The sequence below is a fragment of the Arachis ipaensis genome, chromosome B07 (genome assembly GCF_000816755.2).
Source record: "Arachis ipaensis cultivar K30076 chromosome B07, Araip1.1, whole genome shotgun sequence".
In the NCBI taxonomy this organism is placed as follows: Eukaryota; Viridiplantae; Streptophyta; class Magnoliopsida; order Fabales; family Fabaceae; genus Arachis; species Arachis ipaensis.
This window is the reverse complement of record NC_029791.2, coordinates 75,210,436-75,220,878: the sequence shown is the minus strand read 5'-3', so window position 1 is coordinate 75,220,878 and position 10,443 is coordinate 75,210,436. Positions and strand designations below refer to the sequence as shown.

The 10,443-nt window shown below is 40.4% G+C and overlaps 1 long non-coding RNA gene across 1 annotated transcript; it reads right to left on the bottom strand.

Annotated features, from left to right (window-relative positions):
• Nucleotides 9,333-9,880, bottom strand: LOC107608668. The gene is made up of 3 exons (XR_001612967.2): nucleotides 9,796-9,880; nucleotides 9,635-9,683; nucleotides 9,333-9,475 (listed from the first exon to the last, which is right to left on the bottom strand). It is a non-coding gene; the product is annotated as an uncharacterized LOC107608668 (long non-coding RNA).

Genomic DNA, 10,443 nt, shown 5'->3' with positions numbered 1-10,443 from the left:
TAGGGTCCTTTCCAGTTTGCTGCCAGCTTTCCTTCTCCTGGTCGAGTTGTTCCGATATCATTTCGGATTAGGATGAGATCATTCTCTGCAAAACTTCTCGGTACTACCTTTTGATTATATCTGGAAGCCATTCGGCGTTTTAGAGCTTCTTCCCTGATCCGAGCTCTTTCCTGAATTTCGGGTAACAAGTCGAGCTCTTCTCTCTGGAGTTGGGAGTTTGCTTGCTCATTGTAGTGAATTACTCTAGGCGACCCTTCCTCAATCTCTAATGGAATCATCGCCTCTATTCCGTATCCTAATCGGAAGGGAGATTCCTTCGTGGTGGAATGTGGCGTCGTTCGATATGCCCATAGGACCTGTGGAAGCTCTTCTGCCCAGGCTCCCTTTGCATTTTGTAGTCTCCATTTTTGCCCGGCCAATATGACTTTGTTAGCAGCTTCAGCCTATCCGTTGGCTTGCGGATGTTCAATGGAGGTGTACTGGTGCTTTATATTCAAGTCGGCCACTAGTTTTCTGAAGCCTGCATCTGTGAATTGGGTGCCATTGTCTGTGGTTATTGAATATGGTACTCCGAACCTCGTGACAATATTTCTATATAAGAATTTCCGGCTTCTTTGAGCGGTGGCATTGGCTAGGGGCTCTGCCTCGATCCACTTTGTAAAGTATTCTACTCCTACTATGAGAAACTTAACTTGTCCTGATCCCTGTGGGAAGGGGCCGAGAAGATCGAGTCCCCATTTTGCAAACGGCCAAGGCGAAGTCACGCTGATGAGCTCTTCTGGCGGGGCGATGTGAAAGTTGGCATGTTTCTAACATGGTGGACATGTCTTTACAAATTCTATAGCTTCTTTCTGTAGAGTTGGCCAATAAAATCCCGCCCTGAGTACTTTTTTGGCGAGAGCTCGTGCTCCGAGATGATTGCCACAAATGTCGCCGTGTATTTCTTCTAGCACTTCCTTTGTGTTGGAGGTCGGTACGCATTTTAGTAAAGGTATTGAGATTCCTCTTTTGTACAGGATGTTGTTTATGATGGTGTAGTACTGTGCCTCCCTTTTTAATTACTTTGCCTCCTTTTCTTCTGTGGGGAGTGTTCCTGTTTTGAGGTAGTTGATTATGGGGGTCGTCTATCCTTGGTCCTGACTTGTTATCGTCAGGGCTTTTTCCTCTTCCAAGATTGACGGGTTCTGCAACATTTCCTGAATGAGGCTTCTATTGTTGCCCCCTGGTTTGGTGCTGGCTAGTTTCGAGAGTGCATCAGCTCGGGCATTTTGTTCGCGGGTATGTGGCGGATCTTATATTCCCCGATTTGTTCGAGCTATTCCTTGGTTCTATCCAAATATTTTTTCATGGTGGGATCTTTGGCTTGGTAGCCCCCTGTTATTTGTGATGTAACTACTTGTGAATCACTGTAAATGTTAAGTTTTTGAGCTCCAACCTCTTTAGCCAGCTTCAAACCAGCTAACAAGGCTTCATATTCGGCCTGGTTGTTTGAGGCCGGGAATCCGAATTTGAGGGAGAGCTCGACTTGGGTTCCTTGTTTGCTTTCTATTATTACACCTGCACCGCTTCCAGTTTTATTCGAAGAACCGTCCACGTAGAGATTCCATTCCGTGGGTGTTTCCAGGGTGTCTGTGAATTCTGCAAATAAGTCGGCCAGATACTGTGATTTGATGGCCGTCCTAGGTTCGTATTGGAGGTCGAACTCTGACAGCTCGACTGCCCATTGTAGAATTCTGCCTGCTAAATCCGTTTTCTGCAATATTCCTTTTATGGGCTGGTTAGTTCAAACCTTAATGGTGTGAGCCTGGAAGTATGGGCAGAGTCGTCGAGAGGTTAGGATAAGAGTATAGGCAAATTTTTCTATTTTTTGGTAGTTCAGCTCGGATCCCTGTAGTGCCTTGCTAATGAAGTAGACGGGTTGTTGCCATTTTTCGTCTTCCCTGACTAGTGCTGAGGCTATTGCCCAGTTCCCTACTACGAGGTATAATATGAGCGGTTCTCCTTCTCGTGGTCGAGATAGGATAGGTGGCCGTCCTAAGAATTCCTTAAAGTCTCGGAAGGCCTACTCACATTCTGTCGTCCATTCAAACTGTTTTCCCTTTCTTAAAGTAGCATAGAAGGGGAAAGATCTTATCGCAGCTCCTGCTAAGAATCGAGATAGGGCGGCTAATCTCCCGTTGAGTTGCTGTACCTCTTTGACGCAGGTTGGGCTTTTCATGTTGAGTATGGCTTGACATTTGTCTGGATTTGCTTCAATTCCCCTTTGTGTGAGCATGAAGCCTAAGAATTTGCCTGCTTCAACTGTGAAGGTGCATTTTGCGGGGTTGAGTCGCATGTTATGCTTCCTTATAGTGTTAAACACTTGAGCCAGGTCGGACAATAGTGTGTCTTCACTTTGTGTCTTTATTAACATGTCGTCCACATAAACTTCCATGATTTTTTCGATGTGATCTGAGAAGACTTTATTCATTAGCCTTTGATAAGTAGCTCCTGCGTTCTTGAGACCGAAAGGCATCACGATGTAGCAGTAGTTTGCCTTTGGTGTTAAGAACGAGGTCTTTTCTTGATCTGGTGGATACATGGGAATTTGGTTGTATCCTGAATATGCATCCATAAACGAGAGATATTTATATCCAGAGGAAGCATCTACCAAGGCGTCAATACTTGGGAGTGGGTATAGATCTTTTGGACAAGCTTTGTTGAGATCGGTGTAATCGGTGCACATTCGCCACTTCCCATTCGACTTTTTCACCAAGACGACGTTGGCTAGCCATAGTGGATATTTGACTTCTCTTATAAATCCGGCTTCCAGCAGTGCTTTTACTTGTTCTTCCATAGCTTGGGATCGTTCTGGCCCGAGTTTTCTTCGCTTCTGTTGTACCGGCCGAGATCCTGGGTAGACCGCTAACTTGTGGCACATTAGCTTGGGGTCTATGCCCGGCATGTCTGCAGCTCTCCATGTGAGGAGGTCGACATTATCTCATAAGAATTGTATCAGTAATTCTTTTGAGTTTCCTCTTAGGACCATGCCGATATTAGTTGTTTTGTCCGAGGTGTCTCCGATCTGAACCTTCTCTACCTCACCTTCTGGGTGCGGACGGAGTTCTTCTCGTCGATGAGCTCCGCCAAGCTCAATTGTATGAAACTGTTCTCCTCTGCCCCTGAGGTTTAGGCTCTCGTTATAACAGCGACGTGCCATCTTTTGATCTGCTTTTATCGTGGCTATCCCCTCTGTAGTTGGGAATTTCATGCATAGATGTGGAGTTGAGACTATTGCACCGAGTTGATTGAGTGTTGTCCAACCTATTAGAGCATTGTAGGCTGAACTTACGTCGACCATAATGTAGTCTATTTTGAGGGTCCTGGATTGGTTCCCTTTTCCAAAAGTAGTGTGTATCGATACGTATCCCAGCGGTTGTACCGGGGTGTCTCCTAGTTCGAACAGATTGTTTGGGTATGCTCTAAGCTCCTTTTCGTCTAAGCCGAGTTTGTCGAAGGCTGTTTTGAATAAGATATCGGCAGAACTCCCTTGGTCTACTAATGTGCGGTGTAGATTGGCGTTTGCCAGTATAATAGTGATGACCATGGGATCGTCGTGTCCCGAGATGATGCCGGATGCGTCCTCTTTAGTGAATGTTATTGCCGGGATGTTAGGTGCTTCCTCCTTTCCCTCGACATGATATACTTCTTTGAGGTATCTCTTTCGGGATGATTTGAAGATCCCACCTCATGCGAATCCGCCGTGTATCATGTGGACATGTCTTTCTGGTGTTCGAGGTGATCGTTCAGCTCGTCCATCATCTTCGTCTCTTCGTCTCTTTCTTTGGTCATCATCTCGGGTAGCCAGAAATCGATCTAATTTTTCTTCTCTTACTAATTTTTCTATGATATTTTTCAAGTCGAAGCACTCGTTGGTGGAGTGCCCTCGGACTCGATGGTATTCACAATATTCCTTCCAGTTTCCTCCCCCCCTTTTGTCTTTGAGTGGTCGCGCTGGGGGGATTTTTTCTGTGTGGCAGACTTCTTTGTACACGTCGACCAGGGATGCCTTGAGAGGAGTGTAGTTATGGTATTTTTTGATTTTCTCCCCCTGTCGATCTTCTTCCTTTTAGAGTCCTTGTCTTTGTCTCGGTAGGGGGCCCCAAATTTTGAGGTTTCTCCCAACCGAGCGTTCTCTTCCATGTTGATGTATTTTTCTGCTCGCTCCTGTACTTCGTCCAAGGAGGTAGGATACTTTTTTGATATAGATTGGCTGAAAGGTCCCTCTCGTAAGCCATTGATGAGCCCCATGATGGCGGCCTCAGTTGGTAAACTTTGTATGTCCATGCATGTTTTGTTGAATCTTTCCATGTAGTTGCGGAGGCTCTCCCGATCTCCTTGCTTGATCCCTAGTAAGCTGGGTACGTGCTTGGTCTTATCTTTCTGGATGGAGAATCTGGCCAGGAACTTTTTAGCCAGGTCGTCGAAGTTTGAGATGGACTTCGGAGGTAAGTTGTCGAACCATCTGATCGCCATTTTCGTGAGAGTCGTTGGAAAAGCTTTGCAGCGAATGGCATCTGAGGCATCGGTAAGGTACATTCTGCTTCTGAAATTGCAGAGATGATGGTTGGGATCTGTGGTGCCATCATACAAAACCATATCTGGGAGCTTGAAATCTTTTGGGATTTTGGTCTTCATGATTTCTCTGGTGAACGGATCTTTTTCTTTGCGTGAATTTTCCTCTGGAGTGGTCCGTGGAGCTTTTGATTTGAGGTCGGCCTCTAATTGCTGTAGTTTTTCTTCCAGTTCTCGACGTCGCCGTACCTCTCTTTGCATATCCTTTCCGACCTCCCGTTGTTGCTGGGTTTCTTTTTCAAGTTGCTTTAAGCGATCTTGAAGTGCTTCTATGGCTCCTGGATTTGGTGAGTTTTTGTCCCCGTTGGATTCCGGAGTATCCTTTAGCGTAGTGTCCGCGTTCTTGTGCAGTGTTCTGTTTTCCAGATCCGAGTCGTGGTCGTTGTCATGGCCGTCCGCCATGGTTTTGGGATGACTTTCAGGTTCCCCGGCAACGGCGCCAATGTTCCGAGGGTTACCTGAAACTGGAGGTCGATCTCGGATGAGATCTTCTGTACTGGTCAGAGATGACATGTCCGACTGGCTGGTGGCGGCCGGAGCTGTTGTGTCCGACTTGTTGGACTTGTTGCACTGCTGATCCTTGGCCACCGGAGGGTGGGGGGTACCTGCAAGAGACTCCGATGCTTAAGTTAGCATGGGTATTAAACAGGTTTATTGTAGAATCAGAGTATGAGTTATACCTGGGTGCTCCAGTGTATTTATAGTAGTGTGGGCTGACCTTTCTGATAAGATAAGTTAGTTATCTTATCTTATCTTATCCTGTATTGGATGAAGTCAGCGTATCTTCAAGGGAACCGCCTTTATCTCTATAGGCTGGGTATTGCCTTTGGATTTAGGTCGTGTTCCTCTATTTGGGCCCTTTATTGGGCTTTCCTATCGATTTGGCCGAGCTCTTTTAGAAGAAGTCGGGTAGTCTGACCTGAAGAGGTCGGTCGCTGTGTCGCCGATCATCCTGGGTCGGATAGCTCGACCCAGGGTATGAACAGTATCTTTGTTGGATATTCAACCACTAGTAAAGGAGTTTACATCAAGAAACATGGAATAATTGGGGAGTTCATACATATCATTTTCGTATGATTCTAACTCTATTTCAAGTGTTGTTGAGAAAATTGATGCAGGAACTAAGATTCCACAAATTTCAGATAGAATTCAAGGAAAAGACAAATCTGAACCTTCAATGGAAGATGATGTTCACAATTCTGCAAACCAGAATCTAGGAGATGATTCTGCTATTGTCTCCTCCTGACACAGAGATTTCTGAAAATCTCAATGGAACTGATCATGTACATACTCAACCTGCGATCACCTCACAAAAGCCAAGAGAATGGAAGTTCTTGAAGAACTATCCACATGAATTCATCATTGGAGATCCCTCTCATGGAGTTACCACAAAATTCTCAAGAAGAAAGAGAGACAAACTCAATAACTTTGCTCTTGCATCACAAATGAAACTCCCAAAATGAAGAAAATAATTGAAGATCCCTCTTGAATAAAAGCAAAGAAGGAAGAACTGGTCCAATTTAAGATCTTGCTGAGATCGTGTGAATAGGAGCAGCATTTCAGAAATTTGTTGTTGTCTTGGAAAATCCATGTGTGGACAAGTAGGAAGCAAGTTACTGTTGCTCTATCAGTGGTTGAGGCCGAACATATATCTCAACTTCCTCTTATTCTCAATTGACTTGGTTTAAAATACATCTTGCACATTACAAATTGCAAGTCAATAGTATCCCTATGTTTTGTGACAACTTGAGTGCAATAAATTTTTTTAAAAGATCATGTTTTACACTCAAGAACTAAGCACATTAAAGTAAGATTTCATTCCATAAAAGAACATGTGCTAAAGGGAAAAATTGATATTCAATTTGTGAAATTGAGAACTACTCTAGGGACTGTTCATTGTTGAGTTTTTTTAATTAAATATGCTTAAATATTTTTCTGGTTGTTTTTGTCTCTCAGGTTACAAGGAGATAAAACTGGGCAAATGATGACTCCCTCTAGGTTCCATGAAATTCAGACTATGTGTTGATAATTTTAAATGAATTTGGATCTGAACTAAATCCTTCATGGTCAAATGTGTTTCCTTAAAACCACCACTAAGCCCAAGAGAAAGTTGTTTTGTTTTATGTAGTGGGTCTCATTGCTTATTTTGAAAACATACACCAAAAAGAAGAGTATTTGCATTCATCATTTTTCAAGTCAAATCAGTTTCAAAATCTTTTCAATCTTTTATTTGACTTGTCATTTCAAAACTGCCTGTATTGTTTTTAAAATTCAAAATTCTTTGAATCTCATTTTATTGAATTGGATTGTGCTTTCAAATGATTTTTGAACATTTAAAGTAGTTATTATGATAACTTCTCATCTTCTCTACTACTCCCATTTTTCCTTACATATAGAATATTTTTAACTTACATTTTTGAGTATTTTAGTGTCTACCTGAGTAATGAAACCCAAGACAAAATTTTATATCTTATGGGTAGTGGTGCTGTAAGGAAATCTAAGAAAAAGGGCACAAATGCAGCCAAGGACACAATTTTGAAAGAAGAGGAAGATCCTCTTGCAACCGAGGATGAGGGATCTGATGTCTAGTCCAACTTGATGTAGCTGTTTTCTTATAATCTATTTTTTTATGATACATTTTACAACTTCTATTGACACTAACACTCATACCTGTTTTACACTTGTGGATTGCATATTGAACTGTTTTTGTGTGCCGAATTACTATTCTTGATAACAACAGGGGGAGTAAGCATTGTGGGAAAACAAATTCAAACAGTTATAGTGAAACAAGTTGAACTTATGATGCTTGAGACTGGCTGCAATTTTCTTTGTTTTACACTATTATTTCACGCAGCTATGAGTATGCATATTGGTCTGATTGTGAATATTGCTTATACTTATTATAGTTTTTGTTTTGTTTTGGTATCTGAGTCCTTTTTCTTAAGGTTGCTCCATGATATTGCTGCTGAAAAAAACTGTTTCTAAAACATTGGTTTATCATAATTTTTGTTCTATTTTTGGATTTCAGTTGTTGAACTCTATTGGGTGACTATAACCTAGCTTTTACCTTTTTACCTACTCTACACTTTTTGCATGTATGGTAAACTATTTTTCCATGCAGAGGGAGAAAGAAAAATAAATTGAAAGGCTGCTGTTTGTTTTTATCTATGATGATAATATTTGAAACTGCTGTTGCTGCTATTTGTTTTTATCTATGATGATGTTTGAAGCTGCTGTTTATAGCTAAACATCTGAGTTTGTGAATAAATAGTATTTAATTAATGTTTGGTTTAGCTCTAATTCATGCTTGTTTTAAGGCTGGCTGATGATTTGTGTGAATTGATAAAAGCCTTGAAAAATTTAACATATGATGTGTCCCTCCTTGATGACAAAAGGGGGAGAAAAATGAAAGAAGGGCTGAATTGCTAAATTGAAACTGTTTCTTTGCTACTATGTTTGGACATGACACTACAAGAAAAACACCCATTCAGGTACACTTAAAAAGTGTAGCCAAAAGTGAAAAAAAATGATGCCTTAGGCTACGGCTATGCTTTTTGGGCTACGGCTACGCTTTTCGGGGTGATTTCTATTCAGCCGTTGCCTATTCTCAAAGGCTACGCTTTTCTGCACCAAGGGCTACGCTTTTGACGTTTGGGAATAGGCTACGCTTTTCAAGTGATGCTGTCCAGGACCAAAGGCTACGCTTTTCAGCTTTCATTTTTTCAGAATAGGCTAATATATATAATTCTATATTTTTAATTAAATTAGTAAAATATTATAAAATAAAAATAAATACATAATAATACAATCCAATATTCTTGAAATAATAAAAATTATCCTTAAACAAAATTTAGGTTGCCATAATAAATTAGCAGTCATAAGATCTTCTATTTGGGAATAATACAAATTATTTCTCTAAAAATAAAATTTATTTCTCTAAAAATAAATTACTTCAAAATCAATTGCACATGTACAGGGCGAAGAGGTTGTCTTTCTTTTTGTAGATCAGATATTGGTACTGCCTACTCTGATTGAGGCCTGGTTGACTGACTTTGGCGCATTTCCTTGTTTGAGAGTATGCTTCTAATAATCCTTGCACTACTTTCATGCCTCTGATTCTGCTTCCGAGGTGTTGAGCCAGCAATTGTTTTGGCTGAAGATGTTACATTATTCTACTCTAATAAACTATCTAAATCAGACCCCTGCACAACAAGAAACCCAACAAAATATGAAGTGATAGCATGATCATACATGACAAGTCCATAAATCACAATAAAAGGAACCAACGAACAATCCATGCCAGAACTTATAGTGGATTCCTGATTCATCACATTCCATGTCATGAGCAATAAGGCAGCATATTATTTCATGAGCCACTAAGGTTACATTGAAACCAACATTTATCAACAACTCCAACTAGTAAAAGGATGATTTAAGGATACTATCATCCACGAGAACATTCAAATAGAATGAATCAATTAAATTAATTAAAATTCTAGTCACTTCTAGAGATAGCTATTTATGATGTTGGTCTATGTCAAATTTTTCTTATGGATTTGATCTAATTTCCTAAATACAAGTGAAATCAGTCCCTCTCATCATCTTAAATATAAATCAACTTCATACTTATGAGTTATGATTTGAAATATAAGTACTTATCTGTATGTGAAACTGTAATAGTGACTAATTTTACTTAATTTTGATAAGTTTTATACCAAAATGATCTGAAATAGGATGATGTAAATACCATGATAAATCCTGTCTCTTCAGGGTCTAGTTCTTCCATGATCAAAGCTGCATATTCTTTAGCCTGCTGCTGTATGTTTGAGAGTTTGTTTGTTGTGGCACTAAGGCAGATGATCTAAAAACAGAATTGATCATTTGTGATCAAGGAAACTCCTATTCTCATGGGAACAAAATGCAAAGCTAGGAAAGGAAAAAAGGTTGCCGATAAAAACTAATTCACTATCTTCATTCTAATTTTTCTGTTGATGAATTTAAAAAGAAAATTCATATAAACCTCTTTAATTTCTTCCTCGGTGATTCTTCCATCTGCATCTTTATCAACCCTGCATTATTCCAAATGAAGGTTAACATACTTAATGATGGGAATTAAAGAAAATACCAACCAATTTATTTTTCTAGTTCTAAAATTAAGTAAAGAGGTAATGAATTAGTTACATGTCAAAGACGGTTCTGAGCCTGGAATCAAAACTCTGGTCAGAAATCTGGTCCCAAAAGTCCTTCAATTGAGCCTTCTTAATTGAATCCCCATGAATATCCCTCCTCCTAGCCACGAATCAAAAAGTACACCAGCATGCCTCAGATTCCTTGCTCATCCCCACATACAAACAACTCAACAAATTCGAACCATAGTTATCCAAACACTTCCTAAAAGAAAACTACTCAGAACAAGTCCTTATTTCACTCACTCACACACACATACACACAAACAATTTCACAAACACTTAGAAAGAAAAAACAAAAAAATAGTGCAGATTTGTTATGAACTCTTCAATTTCAATTATTACCTATACATTTTCCAAAGAGAGAACGATGAAGCCATCCATCAGTTGAACTTCTGAGCCTGGAATCAAAACTCTGGTCAGAAATCTGGTCCCAAAAGTCCTTCAATTGAGCCTTGTTAATTGAATCCCCATGAATATCCCTCCTCCTAGCCACGAATCAAAAAGTACACCAGCATGCCTCAGATTCCTTGCTCATCCCCACATACAAACAACTCAACAAATTCGAACCATAGTTATCCAAACACTTCCTAAAAGAAAACTACTCAGAACAAGTCCTTATTTCACTCACTCACACACACAT